At 41.7% G+C, this 20,069-nt stretch overlaps 1 long non-coding RNA gene across 1 annotated transcript; it reads right to left on the bottom strand.

The window, feature by feature from the left end:
- Positions 1-2,604: 2,604 nt before the first annotated feature.
- Positions 2,605-15,156, bottom strand: LOC128334881 (uncharacterized). Its single transcript, XR_008311439.1, has 3 exons — positions 15,034-15,156; positions 8,586-8,651; positions 2,605-2,953 (listed from the first exon to the last, which is right to left on the bottom strand). It is a non-coding gene; the product is annotated as an uncharacterized LOC128334881 (long non-coding RNA).
- Positions 15,157-20,069: the final 4,913 nt, after the last annotated feature.

Genomic DNA, 20,069 nt, shown 5'->3' with positions numbered 1-20,069 from the left:
TTCGTCTCAGACAGTGGAGGACAGACTAGTAAATCAGAGGGCTAGAGAGTCAAGACATTGGTCATCACTTCTCCACTGGTCTGATGCTATCCCTTTGATATGTAGATTGCTACTCTTAGGAATCAACTTCCTCTTCCTCTCTCTCTCTTCCCTACCTGGCCTCCTACCTTGCAACATGGCAAGCCTCTCTCCCTGCACTATATGTGCAGAGAAGATGCAGAATCCATCTGCATCCAGCTAGATAGATAGATTAGAGATCCTAACTCCTCACTTTCCTATCTAGAATGGAGTTCCTTAATAAATGCCTTACCGGTATATATTGATTTGAAACTATGAATTGGCTCCAAGTTACTTTACTCTCAGCATACATGCATGCCTAACTAATCCGCTGTGTTGTGCCTCTGTGCACTCTGCTATAATGAGAAAGGGATTCTCTCACCACAGAGAATTTCCAACAGGTAGTATGTCATACTAGCAACTATGCTAGCTCTCTATTAGTTCTGTGGACATGTAACATTTTTAATATAATGGTTCTGTGGTATTTTGAATCCCTTTCCCAACACAGATTTTTGTCCTTTTCACTGCTGCAGCACACTTTATCGACGTTTTCAGTAAGCAGTAACTCCAAGTCCTCTCACTCCCCTCAATATGGGATCTGGATAATGTACAGGTGCATTGCTCTTTGCTCAAAAGGGCAAAGGTGCAAATGATAGTTAGTGTAACTAAAGTCAACAGACACAATTTGACTTCTCTAATACTACTCAATGAACTTTGTGACTGAGGCAGCATTTGAATTTGGTGCCTTTTGTATGTAAACATATTATTTGATCGATGATCCATTGCAGAATTGTCAATTATACAATTTGGACCCCTTTTTTGAAGTGCTAAGTCTGGCTCATCTGATACCGGTGTTTTATTTTGCCAGTCCCTGTAGCTCTCCTGTTGGTAAGAACTTGAGTACAAGCAGTCAATTTGTTTTCAGCTTCTTTAAACATTTTCTTCTTATTAGGGCAGTTTTAAAATTTCATGCCTATGGGGTAGTTCTATCCATGTCTTTCCTTTTGCATATCCATTATAATGTATCATCCACTTACTGGTTTTAGTAAAGTTGCACTTCATTACTCAATTCTGAGCAAATAGTCAACCTTCCAGTGTTGCATTACCAGTCATTTATTGTAGCAGTGGCATGGCAAACATTGTGCATAGCATATGCTTACTGGAGGCCAGACTGAATTTTTCTGCTAGTAATATATTGTGGGGAATATATTGGGAATATTCTTGGAAAATGCAATATCTCTTCAATAGATGCACAATCTGATCCCCTCAATAGATGCTACTACAGAAGAGCAGCAGCCCAACTTTTTAAAGTGTGATCATCTTGATTGCAGTCAAGATTCAGGAGTCTCTCATCTTGACTTAACAATTTAATGGATTTTGTGTTTGCAATCAAGATGATCACACTTTAAAAAGTGGGGTTCCGGCTCTTCTGTAGTAACAATTTCCAGAGGGGCCATGCTGTCTGATGCAGTAAGAACACAAGAAGTCTTGTGACACTTTAAAGATTCAGTCACTTGTTATAGCACAGGCTTTCATGGACTAGATGAAGTGAGCTCAAGTCCACAAAAAGGTTAGGCTACAATTGCCATGTTAGTCTCCAAGGTGCTGCAAGACCTCCTTGTTTCTTCTGAAGTAGTTACTTAGCCATGTGAAATTAAGCAATTTACTTCTCATATATACAAGATACCTCTACAGTAATAGCTTTATTTAAAAAAAGTAGATTGGTATCATCAATCAGATAAGAAAACTATGGCAGAGGGCAGCTTCTGGCTTTACACAGCAGTAAGCACAGTGGGGAGCAGGGTCCAATCTAGATTTCCTGGCAAACATACTTGAATGATTGTATATATCCCATGTAATGTGAAGCAGTGCTGGACTAGGATCGGGGAGACCCAAGTTCAAATCCCCATTCAGCCATGATGCTAGCTGGGTGACTCTGGGCCAGTCACTTCTCTCTCAGCCTAACCTACTTCACAGTGTTGTTGTGAGGAGAAACTCAAGTATGTAGTAGTATTATGGTAAAGTTATTTAAAAGAAGGGTGTCAGATGTTTGGATGGGGTGGGGGCACAATTTCAGTGCTTGCCCTAGGCGCTATTTTCCCTAGATACGCCTCTGCATGCACATGGTGTCCACACATGCGTGAATGCTATGTGAGTGCCGGTGTCGTGTGCAGGTTCTGGAAGGCAGTGCCATAATAGAAGGGAAATGCATGCAGTGGCAGAGAGCAGTTAAGGACTCACTCACTGTTCATTAAGGACTCACTCGCTTCAGAGAGCAGTTAAGATCCCACTCATTGTTCATCATCCTGTGGCACTGAACCAGTACATGAACCTCAGTTTGTGCACATCCCTACCATTAAGATACCTTTGAAGTCTTTATTTGGAGGCTTTTATTTCAAACTGATTTTGCTATTCTCTCTACTTTTAAGCAATAATGACACTCAGAAGCTTTTTATTTGCCTAAAATAAACTTAAAGAACAAAGCACTCACTACTGTTACAGTTTAAATGACACACCCCTGGCAAAATTTGATTACTATATATTTTTATTGCCAATAATTTTTGTCTGAAGTGTGGTGGTGACAGGATATATGGTGGTTCTTCTTATACATTTGAGTGAACGGGTGGTTCTTCTTATACATTTGAGTTGTTGAAGCAATATCACATAATGTATATCCCTTTTCTGAGGTCAGACATTTTTTGATTTGCTGCACATTTTGTATTCATTTTAATCTTCATATCTGATATATGTTACTAATCTCCAGTGCCCTGAAGAAGTTCTGCTTTTTGTAAAAATGCATCCGGCAACTTATATGCATCAGTAAATCATTGTGTAGCAGTTAGAAGCACTCCATCTCTTCTTGTTCTTTTATTGGGTAATCCTGGTCTTCCCTCTCCTTTTACAAATGAAAGGAAGAGGAACAAATATCACCTGAAGACTCTGGCAGCAAAATAATTTCTCCCATGATATCAATACCTACATACAGTACTTGCTCTGTCAGTTGAGCCCAAGAGAAAGAAGTGTTGATATAGGATGAAGAAACAGATCAGTTCCTTGGTGCATTATTAAAAGAACTTGAAATATCAACAGGCTTGACCTCACATAGGAAACAAACACACAAACAAACCCCAAACTCCAAGCCAACTGGAAGATTTCTAGTGACTACAATTTATAACTTATAATTATGTTGTTGAGCAGGGATCCTTAAAAAAAAAATTAAGGAAATGTGATGGTCCAGCATGGTTGGCTTTACCCACTGACTTCAGCTCTGAATAATGTCTAGTTAAACCAGATGTGACTGTAATTGCTTGAATTGTTAGCCATGTATTACGCTCTCTGAAGAGATTAAATGCAGGGGGGGCATGCAGTGGGATTCTGACTGCCCACCATGCCTTCTGTTGCCAATGCACCAGCTAGCTATGCCCCCCCACCTCTTCTCCCCACATGAGAGAACTTTAAAATGCTCAGAAATTCTCCTTTGAAGAATTTCTGTGCAGCAGTTGCCTATGCAAGCAAACACTGAGAGCAGGGGCCAATCAAAATGCTGTTAACAGAAGGCAGGGAGCATAGTTAGGAGGTCTGCTGAGTCCCTCATGGCTTTGTGTCCCTAGGCAATGTTTGGTAGGGATGTGCATGAAGGGGTTCGGTGCTCCCTTTCTGGAGCGCTGAACCTGTTCGGATGCCTTTTTAAAACAGGTAAGGCACTCCTTACCTGTCCGCCCCCTCACCAACACTTTCCTCTCACCGGTGCTCAATTTTGAAAGAGACGTATGGGCCTGCAGCATTTCTTCCTGCAGTCCCAATCAGCATCAGCGCACGTGCACGCCAGCCATTTGCATGCTGACACCAATCGGGGCAACAGGAAAGAATGCTGCAGCCCTGTATGCCTCTTTCAAAGTCAAGCACCAGCGGGGGGAAAGTGGTGCAGTGGGGGCAAACAGGTAAGGAGTGCCTTACCTGCTCACTTAAAGGCATCTCCCTGTGCCACCCCAGGGAGTGCATGAGCTGTCCGTGCACATCCGTAATGTGTGGCTTTCCAGATGTTGCAGAACTACAACTCCCATCATCCCTGGCTGTAATAAATTGTGACCCGTAGTTCAGCAACATCTGGAGAGCTGCACATTGCCTAATCCTGCCCTAGAGAGTATACTGCCTGAACAGCACTCTTAAGTGTACACATATGTTTAATGTTACTAAAGGTAAAGTTATGCCATTGAGTCGGTGTCAGCTCCTGGCGCCCACAAAGCCCTGTGGTTTTCTTTGGTAGAACACAGGATGGGTTTAGCATTGCCTCCTCCTGCACAGTATGAGATGATGCCTTTCAGCATCTTCCTATATCGCTGCTGCCCAATATAGTATCAGCGGGGATTCGAACCGGCAACCTTCTGCTTGTTAGTCAAGGTTTTCCCCACTGTGCCATTTACCACTTTTCAGTTTCCAGAGCAGTTTACACAGATAAATAAAGAATAAATTTATAAGATGGTTCCCTGTCCCTAAAGAACTCAAAATCTGAAAAGAAATATAAGCTAGTCACCAGCAACAGCCACGGGAGGGATGCTGTGCTAAGGCTGGATAAGACCAGTTAATCTATCCAGGAAGCTTTTCACAAGGGGTTTTTAAAGCCCTTTAACTTGCATCTCCTCCGGAATGGAGGAGTTTACATATCGGGCAGATTTACCCCGAAGATTTACCCTGAAGTCCCTGTGAATTATTGGGGGGGGCAGTTCACACACAATTCGGGGTTTTCACTGTACCTTAAGAGTGTAGGCTGATCTACAGGTGAAACTCGGAAAATTAGAATATCGTGCAAAAGTTCATTAATTTCAGTAATGCAAATTAAAAGGTGAAACTGATATATGAGACAGACGCATTACATGCAAAGCGAGATAAGTCAAGCCTTAATTTGTTATCATTGTGATGATCATGGCGTACAGCTCATGAAAACCCCAAATCCACAATCTCAGAAAATTAGAATATTACATGGAACCAAGAAGACAAGGATTGAAGAATAGAACAATATTGGACCTCTGAAAAGTATACAGTGTACTGTGCTTGATTGGCCAGCAAACTCGCCTGACCTGACCCCATAGAGAATCTATGGGGCATTGCCAAGAGAAGGATGAGAGACATGAGACCAAACAATGCAGAATTGCTGAAGGCCGCTAATGAAGCATCCTGGTCTTCCATAATACCTCATCAGAGCCACAGGCTGATAGCATCCATGCCACGCCGCATTGAGGCAGTAATTGCTGCAAAAGGGGCCCAAACCAAGTACTGAATACATATGCATGCTTATACTTTTCAGAGGTCCGATATTGTTCTATTCTTCAATCCTTGTCTTCTTGGTTCCATGTAATAGTCTAATTTTCTGAGATTGTGGATTTGGGGTTTTCATGAGCTATACGCCATGATCATCACAATTATAACAAATTAAGGCTTGACTTATCTCGCTTTGCATGTAATGCGTCTGTCTCATATATCAGTTTCACCTTTTAATTTGCATTACTGAAATTAATGGACTTTTGCACGATATTCTAATTTTCCGAGTTTCACCTGTATGTCTGTGGTTTTTAAAAAAATCCACTATTTGTGTCATTTTTGGGGGACAGCTTTGAGTTTGCAGTAAAGCCTCCCTGTAAACTTGCAGTAAAGCTTGCTGTGTGCAAAAGTCCCTGCTAAATGTAAGAGAATCGCAACATTTCAAAGTTGAATTGAATGGAAACAAGGATCATGTGATCTGTCATACATGCAATTGTTTTTGCATTTCCTGCCAACTGTATGAGCATGGATCTTCGATAGAGTACTAACATAGAAATTAACTGTCCCTGGATACTGTCCCATTTTATATGATAGATTATTGCCCTCCATCACTTTCTACTGGTGTTGCTTTTGGAGGAATTGTTCACACTCTCACAATTGGAATGCACAACATTGCATTGTCAGTCACAACTTCTGTCTAAGTTGCAACCAATCCTTCTTTATTCTGTCTGCAACTGCGATTTAAAATTATTTACACACACACACACACACACACAGAGAGGGAGATGTAATAGTATGCATTCTTTGTTACATGGTAGCATTAGTTTGCATGTTACTTACTGTATCTGATTTTGAGTATTGTACAAAAGTTATTTTGTATAAAACTTTGAGGGGCTGGGATACAAGTTATTAATGGCAGTGTATTTGGCACGAAATGACACTTTTTCAGGCACTTCTTTTATCCCCAGTAATGTTTCTCCTGACAGTATTTATTTATTTATTTATTTATTTATTTATTTATTTAACATATTTCTATACTGCCCGAACTCATGTTGCCACTGTGCTGCCCTTACCCTCGTTGCCCCCCAAGGGGGCTGGCCCCTTTAGTGTCGCTCCTTTGGTGGCGGGCCCTTCCGTGGCAGGCCTGCTGCCACAGGGCAGCAGCCCTTTTATAAGCCCCTAAAGATGGCTAATCTGGGCAGCTGGTCCTGAAGAACTGCTGACTCTCTCCCTCTGGCCCCGATCCCGCACAGACTCACCCACAGGGCAGCAGCCACAGCCCCACAAATTAGGGGGCACACAGGCTGGCAGGCTGACAATAGCAGACATCAGCTACACAGGCTCTCTCCACTGGGCAGCAGCTGTCTCTGGGGAACAGATGTTAAAGTCTCCTCCTCCCTGCAAGGCTTCTGGCAACTGAGGCCAGAATTGTGATTGGTTTGAAAAATTCCTGTTTTTACTTGTGGCAGCTAGTATGTCAAGTAGTAACACTGCCATTGCAGAACTTTGTGTATGTAGAACCAACAGTGGAAGCCGGGTGGAATGTATACCAGAGCCCTCTAATGGTGAAAACTGGTAATGCATACTTACTTAAGGGAACCCAAGATGCATTGCTTTGAAGGAATCTGATAAGCAATGTGTTGGAGTGTTGTTATAGTATATGTTTGATTGTATTAGACTGTAATGAGTTAACAGATCGGTGCTGGGGTATTTAGGCTGCTGCTCAGCCAACCATGGGAAAAGCCTAGATGGTGAATCACCCTTTCCAGCAAAGAGGACAGTGATTCAGGCTTCAGCAAAGACTCAGGAATCACACTGTTTCATTGAGCTGTTAAGTGAATGATGGTTTAATTGCTAACAGGGTATTTATAAAGCCTATAACAGCTGAATGTTGGCCTGAAAATTAGAATAGAACTTTTCTGCATTTATTAATTTTTTTACATTTATATTCTGCTCTTCCTCCAAGGAGCCCAGCGTGGTGTACATAGTTAGGTTTCTCTTTCACAACAATCCTGTGAAGTAGGTTAGGCTGAGAGAGAAGTGACTGGCTCAGAGTCACCCAGCAAGTCTCATGGCTGAATGGGGATTTGAACTCAGGTCTCCCTGGTCCTAGTCCAGCACTCAAACCACTACACCACACTGCATTGCTATTAGAACATTGCTCTGTGGTATCTGTTGGGTGGAGCTGTGGTGTTCTGACAAGTTATATACTTCATATATTGCTGCTTTCTGCCGGACTTTCCTTATTGCAGTGCTCACAATACTTTGATTTGTTGTGTTATAGTGGAATCAAGTTTAGGACACTGATCTCATCCTCAGGTTCCTCATAGGTAAGTCCAACGAAAATGGATTTACACTGATATGTTCAGACTTTAGGGGAAGTAGGGAGTTATGGTCCATTTTCTTGTAGGATATATCTCTATGTTTATTTTTTGCTTTGTCAAATTTGAAGAAATATAGAGGGAGGCAATTCTTGACACAGAAAAAGATTGTGGGGGTTGGAGGGGGAGAGAACCCCTAGGCACTTGATCCCAGCTCTTGCTTTTGACTAAAGGAGTACATATAAGATAAAGAAATGGGGAGTTTTCTGATAAAATATATATGTATTAGACTTGTTCAGGTTGGAGACCATGCATCAACAAGATAAGGATTGTATTCTCCAAGCATGAATTGTCACTGCAGCAGATTTTTATCATGGCCAACGTGGTTCACCATCTGTGGTTGGGAGGCAAAATGGTTTTACTTGCTTCAGTTGAGATGCAGATTAAATCCTTGCATTGCTTTATATATCAGAGTGTGTGGTGTGCTGGGTGAGCTAAAAATAACTGTAGACTCTAATGAAATTTTTAAAATTTATTCGAGCAAAATCTAGCTTTCAGAATTGGTTTTTGCCTGAAATAGTAGCAGAGTATTATATATGTAGAGGCCTTACTCCTCCATAATTGGAAGGGAATGGAATGGTATGTTTGAATCCTGGTCAAAAGAGGATGAACTTCATATCTGAGCAAAAGGGGATGAGAGCTAATAGGGGAAACTATGTAGGGGGAGGAAAAAGCTGAGAAGCATTGGGACAATATATGTTAATGGGCAGAAGTAAGGCAGTAATTCTAAAATACTTACTAAGGAGAAAGTCCAATTGAACTCACTTTTAAGTACACATATATTAGAATTGGGCTGTATGTTTCTTAACTCTTAAATTCTCCCTCAGCAAAATTATAATGGTTAACTTTTTGACCACTTCTATCCACAGTGCTTTTTAGCTAAATTACCTAGATTATGACTTCTTTTGAGAAAAAAATGCATGTCTGGAGAAACTGCCGTAACGTCCTTGGAATCTGGAAGACACAGACACAGAGTGGGTTATATCTTTAACCTGGAATGGGACTTTTGTTAGTGTACTGATCACCCTGCTGCCCAACAGAGTTCCTAACTGATGGAACTGGTTGTGGAGTTGGCATTGGAGTTACCCACATTGTTGTTGGTGAGGGACTTCAATGTTCATTTTGGGACCAGGTTCTTGGAGCTGCTCAGCAGTTCATAGTGACCGTGATGACCATGGGCCTATCCCAGGGCTGCTCAACTTCGGCCCTCCTGCAGATGTTGGCCTACAACTCCCACAATCCCTGGCTATTGGCCACTGTGGCTGGGGACTGTGGGAGTTGTAGTCCAAAAACAGCTGGGGGGCCAAAGTTGAGCAGGCCTGGCCTATCCCATGTGGTCTCTGGATTAGTGCTGCTGACACACTCAATTTGACCTTTTGTTCTGATCAGGGTGGTGTTCCATGGGTTGGGACTCTAGTCATCTTCCCATTGTCATGCATAGACTACCATTTGGTTAAAGTAGGACTACCTCTGCAGGGGATGCATTAGGTTGGTCCACCTGAGAAACTTATTGGCTCCAGTAGGGTTCCAAGAAGCCTTGGAAGGGCTTAGAGTTGGCTGTGCTAGTGATTCTGTAAATGATCTGGTGCAAACAGGGAATAATGAAGTCACTAGAGCAGTAGACACGATCACTCCTAAGTGTCCTTTCTGACCTGCTTCAAAATTAGCCCCGTGGTATTCAGAAGAATTATAGGAGCTGAAGCGGTGAGGTAGATGACTAGAGTGCAAGTTAAAGAAGACTTGTGAATCTGACCGATCACAACACAGAGCACATTTGAAGATCTATGCTCTAGCAGTGTGAGCAGTGAAGAAGTGGCTTTTTTCTGCCTGCATTGCTTCCACAAATTCATGTCCTGTTGAGTTGTCTGGGGTTGTGAGGAGGCTAGTATGTGCCCCCTCCCTCTTGAATTTGAACTTGGAACCATCAGTCACTTTCTGTGACATTTTCAATGACTTTTTTGTGGATAAAATTTCTTGTATTCGGGCTGAACCCGGTTCCACAGTTACAGCAGAGTCTACTGTGGAGTTGTCCAGCAACTCCTTATATAGGATTAGATTGGATCACTTCCAGTTTGTGACTCCTAAGGATGTGGACAATGCTTTGGACTGTGTATCCTACAACCAGTTCTCTTGACCCTTGTCCAACTTGGCTTATTTCATCTGATAATCATATTATCAGAGAAGGTCTGGTAAATATTATATTATTTATCAGATGTTATTTGACAAAACTTGCATTGGATCCATCAGAGTTAGTGATTTACAGTCCCATTTCTAATCTTCCATGGTTGGGCAAGGAGATTGAGCGGGTGGTGGCCTCTCAGCTCCAGACAATTTTGGATGATACAGATTATCTAGACCCATTTCACACTGGCTTTTGAGCGGGCGATAGGATTGAGACTGCCTGACCCAAAGGATGGTTTAGATCTGCCTGTTTTGGATGGGGTTACACTCCCCCTGGAAGATCAGGTACATAGCTTGGGAGTGCTCCTGGATCCCAAACTCGCTCTGGTTTATCAGGTTGAGGCAATGGCCAAGAGAACTTTTTATCAGCTTCGGCTGATATGTTAGCTATGCCCATTTCTGGAGGTATATGACCTTAAAACAGTGGTGCAAATGCTGGTAACCTCCAGGCTTGACTACTGTAATGCACTCTACAGGGGCTGCCGTTGTACGTTGTCTGGAAGCTACGATTGGTATAGAATGTTGTAGACAAACTGGTCTCTGGGACAACCAAAAGGGACCACTTAACACCAATTTTAAAAGGATTGCACGGGCTGCCAATATGTTTCTGAACAAAATACAAAGTGCTGGTTATTATCTACAAAGCCCCCAGTGGCTTGGGTCCAGGGCTCTTAAGAGAGTGCCTTCTTTTGCCATGAACCTTGTCGCCTATTGAGATAATCTGGAGAGGTCTAGTTACAGTTGCTGTCAGCCCATTTGCTGGTAACTCAGGACTGAGTCTTCTCTATGGCTGCCCTGGGGCTTTGGAATATGCTCCCTGCTGAAATAAGAGCACTTCCTTCTCTGTTTGCTTTTAGGAAAACCTTCAAGATGCACCTGTTTTTTCAGGCTTTTCACTGAAATTAATTTTAAACTGCTTAATTATTTTAGCCTCTGAAATTGTGTTTCCTTATTTCTTCTGTGAAATTGTTTTAATTCTTTTTTACTCCTTGTTTTAAATTGTGTACATTGCCTAGAGATGCACATTACAGTTGGTATATAAATATGATAAATAAATAAATAAAATAAACTTTTTAGAAATGACTTTTACTGGCTCAGCAAAGGCATTTTACTCATATTATTGCTTTCTGAAGACCTAAAAGTAAAATTTCATCTTCTCCTGATGGGCAGTACTGATTCATTGGTCAAAGTACATTTTGAAATTTGATATAGTTGGTTTCTTTCATGTATACAAAGAAGAAAACAAACCCATCAGCCATTTGATGGAGAAATTGGAAGCCTTTGAGAAAAAGAACATATTTTTTTCTTTGTCTGGTTTTAGATTGGGAACAGTACGTTTCAGCATGCTGTAAGAAACAGGTCTGTAGATTGGAAGTGTTACAACTGATTGTATTGTATGCCAAAGATTTAAAGACTTTAGTGAGGTGTTCCACACAACCTCATAGCTCCTGTTGGGTGCACTGCAGGGAAGGCAGGAACTCGCCTGCCTTCCCCAGCAGATGAGAAGCAGCTGCCCTCCCTCCTGCCATGATGTGTGCCCACCCAAGAGGTGGTGCGGCAACAGCAAGATCTGGGAGCAGGAGGACTCCTCTCCCCACATCCCAGGTTGCACCACACTATGAGCATGGCAGCTGTTCTCATTAGAGCAGCCACCACACTCAGAGTGGCTGCTCCTTCCCACCCCCTACTGCTCACTGCTGGAAATAGCAGCGGGCCGGGAGGAAGCCATTTAAGCCACCAGTGATCACCAGATGATCGCTGGCCAAAATTAACCAGACCACAGGTTTGCTTAACCTCCATTACAAGTTGGGTTGATGGCTCTGGCTTGGCACAGGGGCAGCGCCAGGATCAGGCTGTCCTAGCCTGGGCTAGGCTATGCATGTGAACAGCCTCAGTATATCTAAAGACAATTTAAATGTCTGTTCTTGGGCCATTTTTGACTGTTGTTGATGACAGACAGCTTCTCACCATTATACAAACAATGCTTCCCATGAGTGAGGGAGAAGATTTATATTTATGCTGGGCTAAGATATTCTGCTAGAGGTGGTAGGAAAAAATAACACTTCCAGCTTGGGGTATAAATATGGGTGAGTGGAATATTGAATAAATTCAAAATTGCAAGAGTAAAATACCTATTTACTGACTTAGTATAGATTGTTTTAATCAAAATGTATCTGGGGCCAGAAGTGAACTGTTGATGCTATTACCTCTAAGATCCAGAATAATATGAGAACTGGATAAAATGCCAGATTCCAAACAGTACACAATGCAGATACCATGCTATTCAAAGCCATTTCAACAAAGGTTTTTTTCTCAGACTTACTTGGAAATGCCATCAGTGTTTGTACAGTGTTTGGAGAGGAGAGCTGGTCTTGTGGTAGCAAGCATGACTTGTCCACATAGCTAAGCAGGGTCTGCCCTGGCTGCATATGAAAGGGAGACTTGATGTGTGAGCACTGCAAGATATTCCCCTCAGGGGATGAAGCCACTCTGGGAAGAGCAGAAGGTTTCAAGTTCCCTCCCTGGCTTCTCCAAGATAGGGCTGAGAGAGATTCCTGCCTGCAACCTTGGAGAAGCTGCTGCCAGTCTGTGAAGACAATACTGAGCTAGATAGAACAATGGTCTGACTCAGTATATGGCAGTTTCCTGTGTTCCTGTACTGGGACTTTCTTTATACATACTGGTTCAGAGTAACTGATAAATATGTTGGAGCTAGGACCCTGGCAGCATCAGATCTCAGCTGCAATGTCTCATAGAGACCACCGGGGTGTGTGTGTTTAGGGTCATGGATAAAAGTGCTGGACTCCTCCCCTCTTTGTTCTTCCAGTGTTAGTCTCCATTTTGTCTCTCCAAAGATGGCTGTTTATTTTAGTCTCCCTCGCCTTTCAGCCTTAAGCTCAGCTATCCTATCCTTATGTTACTTCTAAATAAATCCTTGTTGTTCTTCAAACTTAAGAACAGTCTCCAGACTTCTTGCTTGGCTGAAATCTCCCCAAACTGGCTCTGCTCTGCTGATGGGAGCTAAACTGCCATTCTTCCCCTACAAATTGGCCATTTGAAAAGGGCACAAGGATGACATTTATTTATTTATTTAACATATTTTTATACCGCCCAAAACGTATGTCTCTGGGCAGTTTACAACAAGATAAAACATTAAAACATTAGTTAAAAACAAAAACAAGAAATTTAAAAGAGAACAATTTAAATTTTTTAAAAAACAATATCCTAAAACCACATTAAAAACAATCAAAACAGTATCAGTTAAAAGCCTGGGTGAATAGATGCATCTTTAAAGACTTTTAAAAAATGGTCAGAGATGGGGAGGCTCTTATTTCACTAGGGAACACATTCCAAAGCCTCGGGGCAGCAACGGAGAAGGCCTATCCCTGAGTAGCCACCAGATGAGCCAGTGGCAAATGCAGACAGACCTCTGCTGATAATCTCAGTGAGTGGTGGGGTTCGTGATGAAGAAGACGTTCTCTTAAATACCCAGGGCCCAAGCTGTTTAGGGCTTTATAGGTTATAACTAACACCTTGTATTTTGCTCGGAAACATATCGGCAGCCAGTGTAACTCCTTCAATACAGGAGTAATATGGTCTCTCTTAGATGTCCCAGAGACCAGCCTGGCTGCTACATTCTGAACCAACTGTAGTTTCCGGACTATGTGCAAGGGCAGCCCCACATAGAGTGCATTATAGTGATCCACTCTGGAGTTTACCAGCAGATGTACCACTGTTTTGAGGTCATCTGTCTCAAGAAATGGATGCAGCTGGCATATCAGCCAAAGCTGACAGAAGGCACCTCTGGCCACTGCCTCAACCTGGGACACCAGAGAGAGACTTGGATCCAGAAGCACCCCCAGACTGCGTACCTGTTCCTTTTGGGGAAGTGTGACCTCACTCAGAACAGGCAGATCAAAATCATCTCCTGAGTTTCAACCCTGCACAATGAGTCCCTCCATCTTATCTGGATTCAGTCTCAGTTTGTTACCATAGAACCTTTACTGTTGGTCCAGCCAGACATAGAGTAGGACCCAGTACCAGCATTTTAAATTGAATGCAAATATGCATCTGCATCAACACACATAGCATACTATAGCATGTAAACATCCATAAATATGGATGTCTCTGGGTGAAGACAGTTTCCTTTAGTAACACAAGTGAGCCGGAGCCATTCTTAGCAAATGGGTGATGCTAACAATAATGAGAGAACCACATTGTAGAACAAGCTCCTCTTTCTGCTTTGCTTGGCATCTAAAACCATGAGTTCTAAATACAGGTGCTTAATATAAATTTTGCATGCAATATATTCCAAAGCTTTAACAATAGGTTTCATCTTACATGAGTTTTCCTTTTATTCTGTGACATAATTTTGGCTTCCTTAAACGGGCAGTTTTTATAACTGTGAAATGTCTACAATGGATATATTCTTTCACTGCTGCTGTTTTCTGGCTTCGGGTTCTTTTGCTCATGTTTGTATATGCTTTATCATGCATTTGCTTGGGTGCGTTCCTCTTAAATAGAATGGAGTTGTTTGACTCATAGAGCGAGATCTTAAACTAGTTCAGAGGCTTTTGATAAGAGGGTTCAATGGCCTGTTTTATGAACTGCTTTTCAGACCATTTGACAAACTTCCAGTTGAAATGAATTATAGCTTTTCCACACACGTAATGCATGAAGGACAGTGGTGGTCTCTAACTTCAATGGATATTTCTCATCTCCACGGGAAACTAGGCCACCAGCTTCGTGTAAATTGCTGCTTTGACTCTTGCTTTAATGAGCTGTCTATCTTTATTAGTAGTTATTCATTTCTCCTCATACCTTACATACTCTATTAGACTTATTTTGAACATTTACTGTTGGTTAGACATGCAGTATTATTGGAGAAATAGTGCTACAGTCCAGCTCCTATCAAGTTTCTCCTATCAAGAGGATGAGATAAAACTTTCACTTAAATAAAATCAATTAAATGAAAAAAAAATCAATAAGATTATTCTCATGACCAGCCCTTTCTGGATAGGAGATGCTTAACCAGGTTACAGTGGCTTGTTTGGAGCCTCGGCACCCTCTCCTACCGAGCACCTGTCAAACTGAGCTACCCAGCTTTTCTACCCTGCCCTTACCCAAGGTAGGACAGAAATGTCTGTTGTCCTACCTTGCTTTGTGCTCATGTGGGTGCCTGCAGAGGCTTTTGCAGCTCTCAGGGCTGAAGATCATAGAATGCTGTGGCTTGTGAAGCCAGGGGAAGAGCCCTTGTGCATTGGTGTGGGTTGCCTCCCTTATTCCTATGCAATGCATTGTGGGATACTGGAGGACTTCCTCCCCCCGATCCCAGCTGTGTGAATTGCCATTGCACCACCTGTCTGGGCGTGCAATTAGTAGAGCCAAAAGGAGCCTCTGATCATCTGGGAGCTAAGAGCCTGCCTGTCCCCCACCTGCCCCTAACCCCTGCCTACCCCAGTTTGCTTGTGTGAATGACCTTTATGCCGAATATTGCCCACACATCTGGCAAAGGTCCAGAAATCTGTGTAAGATCTGACAATCTGAACCAGTGCATTAAATACCTGAGAAAAGCACATCTCTTCTACTAACTCAGCTATTATTGCTAAGAATTCAAAGCCCAGTGCAAAAAACCTAGCTGGTGGAAGGAGGATATGCACAACTTATATGTCTTTAGTTTCCAGGCAATCTAAGTCTAGGATGGTTCCGGTCACTGAGGAGATCATGCAGGCCCAACTTCTGCTGCAATCCTGTTCCCCCAATTCTTTCACACTGAGCCAGTGTCAAAGGCCAGCTGCTGAGGGCCCACTACTCCTAGAGACCACCTTTCTGTTTTCTGCTTTTGTGGCAGTGAAGCAACTTGATCAGGGCCCACCCAAGTGGAAGTAGGTGGGCTATGGACAGCAGTTTGCCAAGGACACTTTGAAACTGGCCATGTTTGCGTATTGCTTTCTCATTCTGTCGCCTCCTGAAGTCTGATGCACCTGGGCATTTTTTACACAGGGCTTTTAAAGCCCTTTTGTTCACATCTCCTCTGGAACGGAGGGTGTGCATTCACATATCAGGCAGATTTACACCAAAGTCCCTGCGAGCTATCGGGGGCACTTCACACACAATTCAGGTTTTTCACTGTGCATTAGAGTACAGCCTGATATATATCTAGGGTTAAAAAAAATCTACTTTTTGCATCTGGTTTTTGGGACCACTTCGAGTTCACAGTAAAGCCTTGCAGTAAACCCACAATAAAGCCTGCTGTTTGGGAAAGTTCCAGATGAGCTATGAGCTACATTGCTGTATTTCAGGGTTCATGGACAACCTTGACTGAATTTAAAAAGCTCTTCAGTGTGGTTGGAGAAATAATACAAGTGAATTAACAACAATAGACATCTAAGAGGTCTACAGCTAGTGGTGTAACTCACCAGGCATATTGTGACACTACATGCCATGACACCAGAGCAGCTGAGCTAATGGCAGCAAGATGTGGCATTTGAGCAGCAGACTATCAAGAATAACAAGAGCCCCTGTGACATCAAGGAGCCTCTCGCAGGCTCCCAGGTACATTGAACCAGCTGGCCAAGCTGTATTGTTGTTGGGATTCACTTGGCAATAATAATAGCACAAGGAAAGTGATGCAGCCCCTTTGGAGGCCATTTTCCTCTAACTAATTTCTAAACCTTAAATGTCATGGAAGAGGCATGGCAGAAAGGATTATTTAAAAGTACCATGTGAGCAACCAATGAGATGCCTTAATTGTGAATAAGCTCTTTCTGATGACAAATGTTCCTTTGCCTGATTTCTGTGGACTATAGAGGTGGTGCTGTCTACTGGAGATGGTTAAGGCCAGCAGAGGAGCAAGTAGTGAGAGAAGTTCAATTGCGCATACAGAGCTAGGGTCTCAGCTGGTAGTCTTTAATCCAGGTTTATGAAGTGCTGGTTTTGAAATGTTCTAAGGAAAATGCCAAGTACACCTTTCTCTTTTGAAGACAATTAAGAAAATCCGAAGCTGCAAAGACAGAATGACAGTGGGAACATGGAACGTAAGAAGCATGAATACGCTTTTGAACTTTGGTGCTGGAGATCCAGCAGTCAAGAAATATGCTGCAGACTAGCACTTGGTAAGGTTGCAATGAAGGCCTTGGAAAAGATATTTAGATGACAGAACATGCAAGCAAAATGTGCTGCTAGTGGTTGGAGACTGGAATGCTAAAGTTGGAAAGGGTAAGGAGGAAAACACAGTCAGACTGTTTGGCCTAGGATACCTACAATTGTTCAGACAAACAAATCAATCTAGAATTTTCACTCGAGGCTCAAATGAACAGGCTCAAATTATCACACTTCGGACACATTATGCAAAAACCCAGATCCCTTGAGAAGTCCATAATGCTGGAAAAAGTGGAAGGTACCACTGAGACTTAAAGGCCAAGTTGAAGACAGATAATCTGCGCCACCAGAGCCCCTGGTGGCGCAGTGGTAAAACTGCCACCCTGTAACCAGAAGGTTACAAGTTCGATCCTGACCAGGGGCTCAAGGTTGACTCAGCCTTCCATCCTTCCGAGGTAGGTAAAATGAGTACCCAGAATGTTGGGGGCAATATGCTAAATCATTGTAAACCGCTTAGAGAGCTCCGCCTATAAAGCGGTATATAAATGTAAGTGCTATTGCTATTGCTATAATCCTGGAGAAAATCTATGTGGTCTCTAAGAGTTGATACCAACTTGACAGCACTTAATGCAATCAGGATAAAATTGGATGCATCTGCGTTGTTGTCCCCTTTATTGAAATGATTTATATGAACCATGTTGTTTAATAAAGTCTTTTAATACATTACGAAGATATGCAAGAGCTTCCCTGTCTTGTTTGTTCTCTAAATACTCAATGAAGCAAAAAAAGAGCTTAACAAAAAACAAGTTTCTGTGTAGTTAAACATCATCAAGAATTCTAATTAAAGTTGAACAAATATATTTAGATACTAAATTCTCCACTTTTAAAATACTCATTACTAGCCTAAGCAAATCAATCATTTACATGACCCTGTTTTGAAATACCAACGCTATAGCTGATTTATGAAAGTAGGGGATATAGATACAATATATATACAGTATATGTCAGCACTATTGTCAGAAGACCCTATGAGTCATTCATGCTGAAAATATAAGTAAAAAGCAGAGATGTTGCTTACAAGGCAGCAGTATTAGGGGAAAACACTTAATAAATAATATCTCTAGAATTACTTTTAGTCAGGAAATTGTTGTTAAACAAGCATGATACTTTAAAGATTAATTTTCTAGATACACAGTCAATATTCCTCCCCAGTAGCTGGGTCACCTTGCACCTTGCCAAAATTCAAGATAGGATTTCAGCTACTGTCTCATGATTTAAGAGTATCATGTTGTACTTAAATGTCCAAAGACAGAAAGATGGTCAGCAACCACAACTGATAATTTCTAATATATCTGTTGAATCTCCAGAAATATGTATGCATATCAGTGAACATGGACAAGAACCTAATGATTGTTGTCAACAATTATGAGTCAATGTCCATCATCGAGTTATTCACAAGGTGCATGCAGGATAGTCAACATTCTCTTGTGATTGTCAACAGTCTGCTTTTTGAATATTGATTGTAAAATTATGCAGCTGATAAAAGTAACAGGCAAGACTAGACAGCTGAAATGGCAAATGAGGCAAAAATGATACCCGCTATTCAAAATCAAGAAAGAAGTCGCCTTCTTTCTGCCTTGGATATTAAACTGTGTGCTTTTCCAGTTATTGTCTTCAGTGTGCCACCCAGACAACATAAATCTCTCTGTTAGATTAAAGGCATTTGAAAATTATGTGGAGTCTCCTCAGATTATTCAAGCTACCAAGGGATTGCCTTATGTGTTTGACCTCTTGTCTTTTTCCAAACCGTTTCCCAGTGTCCACATTTTTTCTTCATTTGAGGTCTGTGTGGTTCACTTTTTTTTCACCTATTAAGCTTTGTCATTTGCCAGCTGCCCATTCCTCTTTCTTTGTTTCTGACTTATATTTACTGATAATTTTTTCTCCCACACTTCCTACACTTATTTGGGAGTGTATTTACCTTTTTGTATCGATGCAGCTGTTTCACATTTTCTCTCTTGTCGTCTCAGATCATTGGAATAGCTCTTTGGTCAGGTGTTCTGACTCATTCAGTTGGTTATGTTATGGATGTTGTTTTAGTTGTAATTGCTCACTTTCTTTTGTGCTTTCCTCTTCTACTTTCTGGTCACTATCTCATCAGTGTTAAGTGGCTCGTTCTGCCTTTCTCAGTCTTCTGTGATAGATTTTTAAGACATTTGTTCTGTGTACCCTACGGTATTTTTTGCTGCTTTTCCTCCTCTTTTTGTCTTGTTTTCTGCATTTTGTTCTGCTCTTCAATCCATTTATTCCCCCCCACCCCCAATCTCTATATCAATTTGCAACAAATTATTTCCACAGATTCTATCATATTTTTGTTTGGGTCATAGAATACCTCTGTTAGTTCAAGACTGTTTGCCAGTTTCTTAAATCACATATTTAAATCATTAAAATCATTTATTTGTTTGCCCTCTACTCAACAGTTTTATAAATATTTTTCCTTGATTCGGTTTTCTACATCTTAAAATATTGCGTTGTTTCCTTAAGTCCATTTATCCTGCTGCTTTTTCTCCTCTTCCTTTTCAGGATCCCCGGCTTTACCAGGGAATCTAACTGAACAATGTCAAAAACCAGTTCATACAGTTTTTTCAGTGAACTGAACCAGAAACCTAATATATAAAGGTAGACTTGAAACCTGAACCAAACCCTTAAAAGAAAAAAAAAAAAAAGTGGTAACCAGTTCAGAATAGCTGATTCAATAGAAATCTAAGTTTCCACATGCCTCACCTCTGAATTACTCATGCCCTCTAATAGGGCATCTACCACAAATAACTAAAGCTTATTTGTCCCCCTTGACTTCAGGACAAAAAGGAATAACTGCAGAATTTTATCTGCAGGAGGGAAAAAATGGAATAACAGAACTATGGAGTCTGTTTCACTAAGGAATTTATTTTCTCTCCCTCTGCCTGCTCTCAACTAGCTCCTGCATGAGTGAGTTTTGTGTTTACTGGGGGCAAAAACGTGGGGAAATTCTTAACTTTCAGGATGTCCCCCCAAAAGTGTATCAAATTCTGAGAGGCAGGCAGGAGGGTT

The sequence above is a fragment of the Hemicordylus capensis genome, chromosome 1 (genome assembly GCF_027244095.1).
Source record: "Hemicordylus capensis ecotype Gifberg chromosome 1, rHemCap1.1.pri, whole genome shotgun sequence".
In the NCBI taxonomy this organism is placed as follows: Eukaryota; Metazoa; Chordata; class Lepidosauria; order Squamata; family Cordylidae; genus Hemicordylus; species Hemicordylus capensis.
This window is presented reverse-complemented; position numbering and strand designations above follow the sequence as displayed.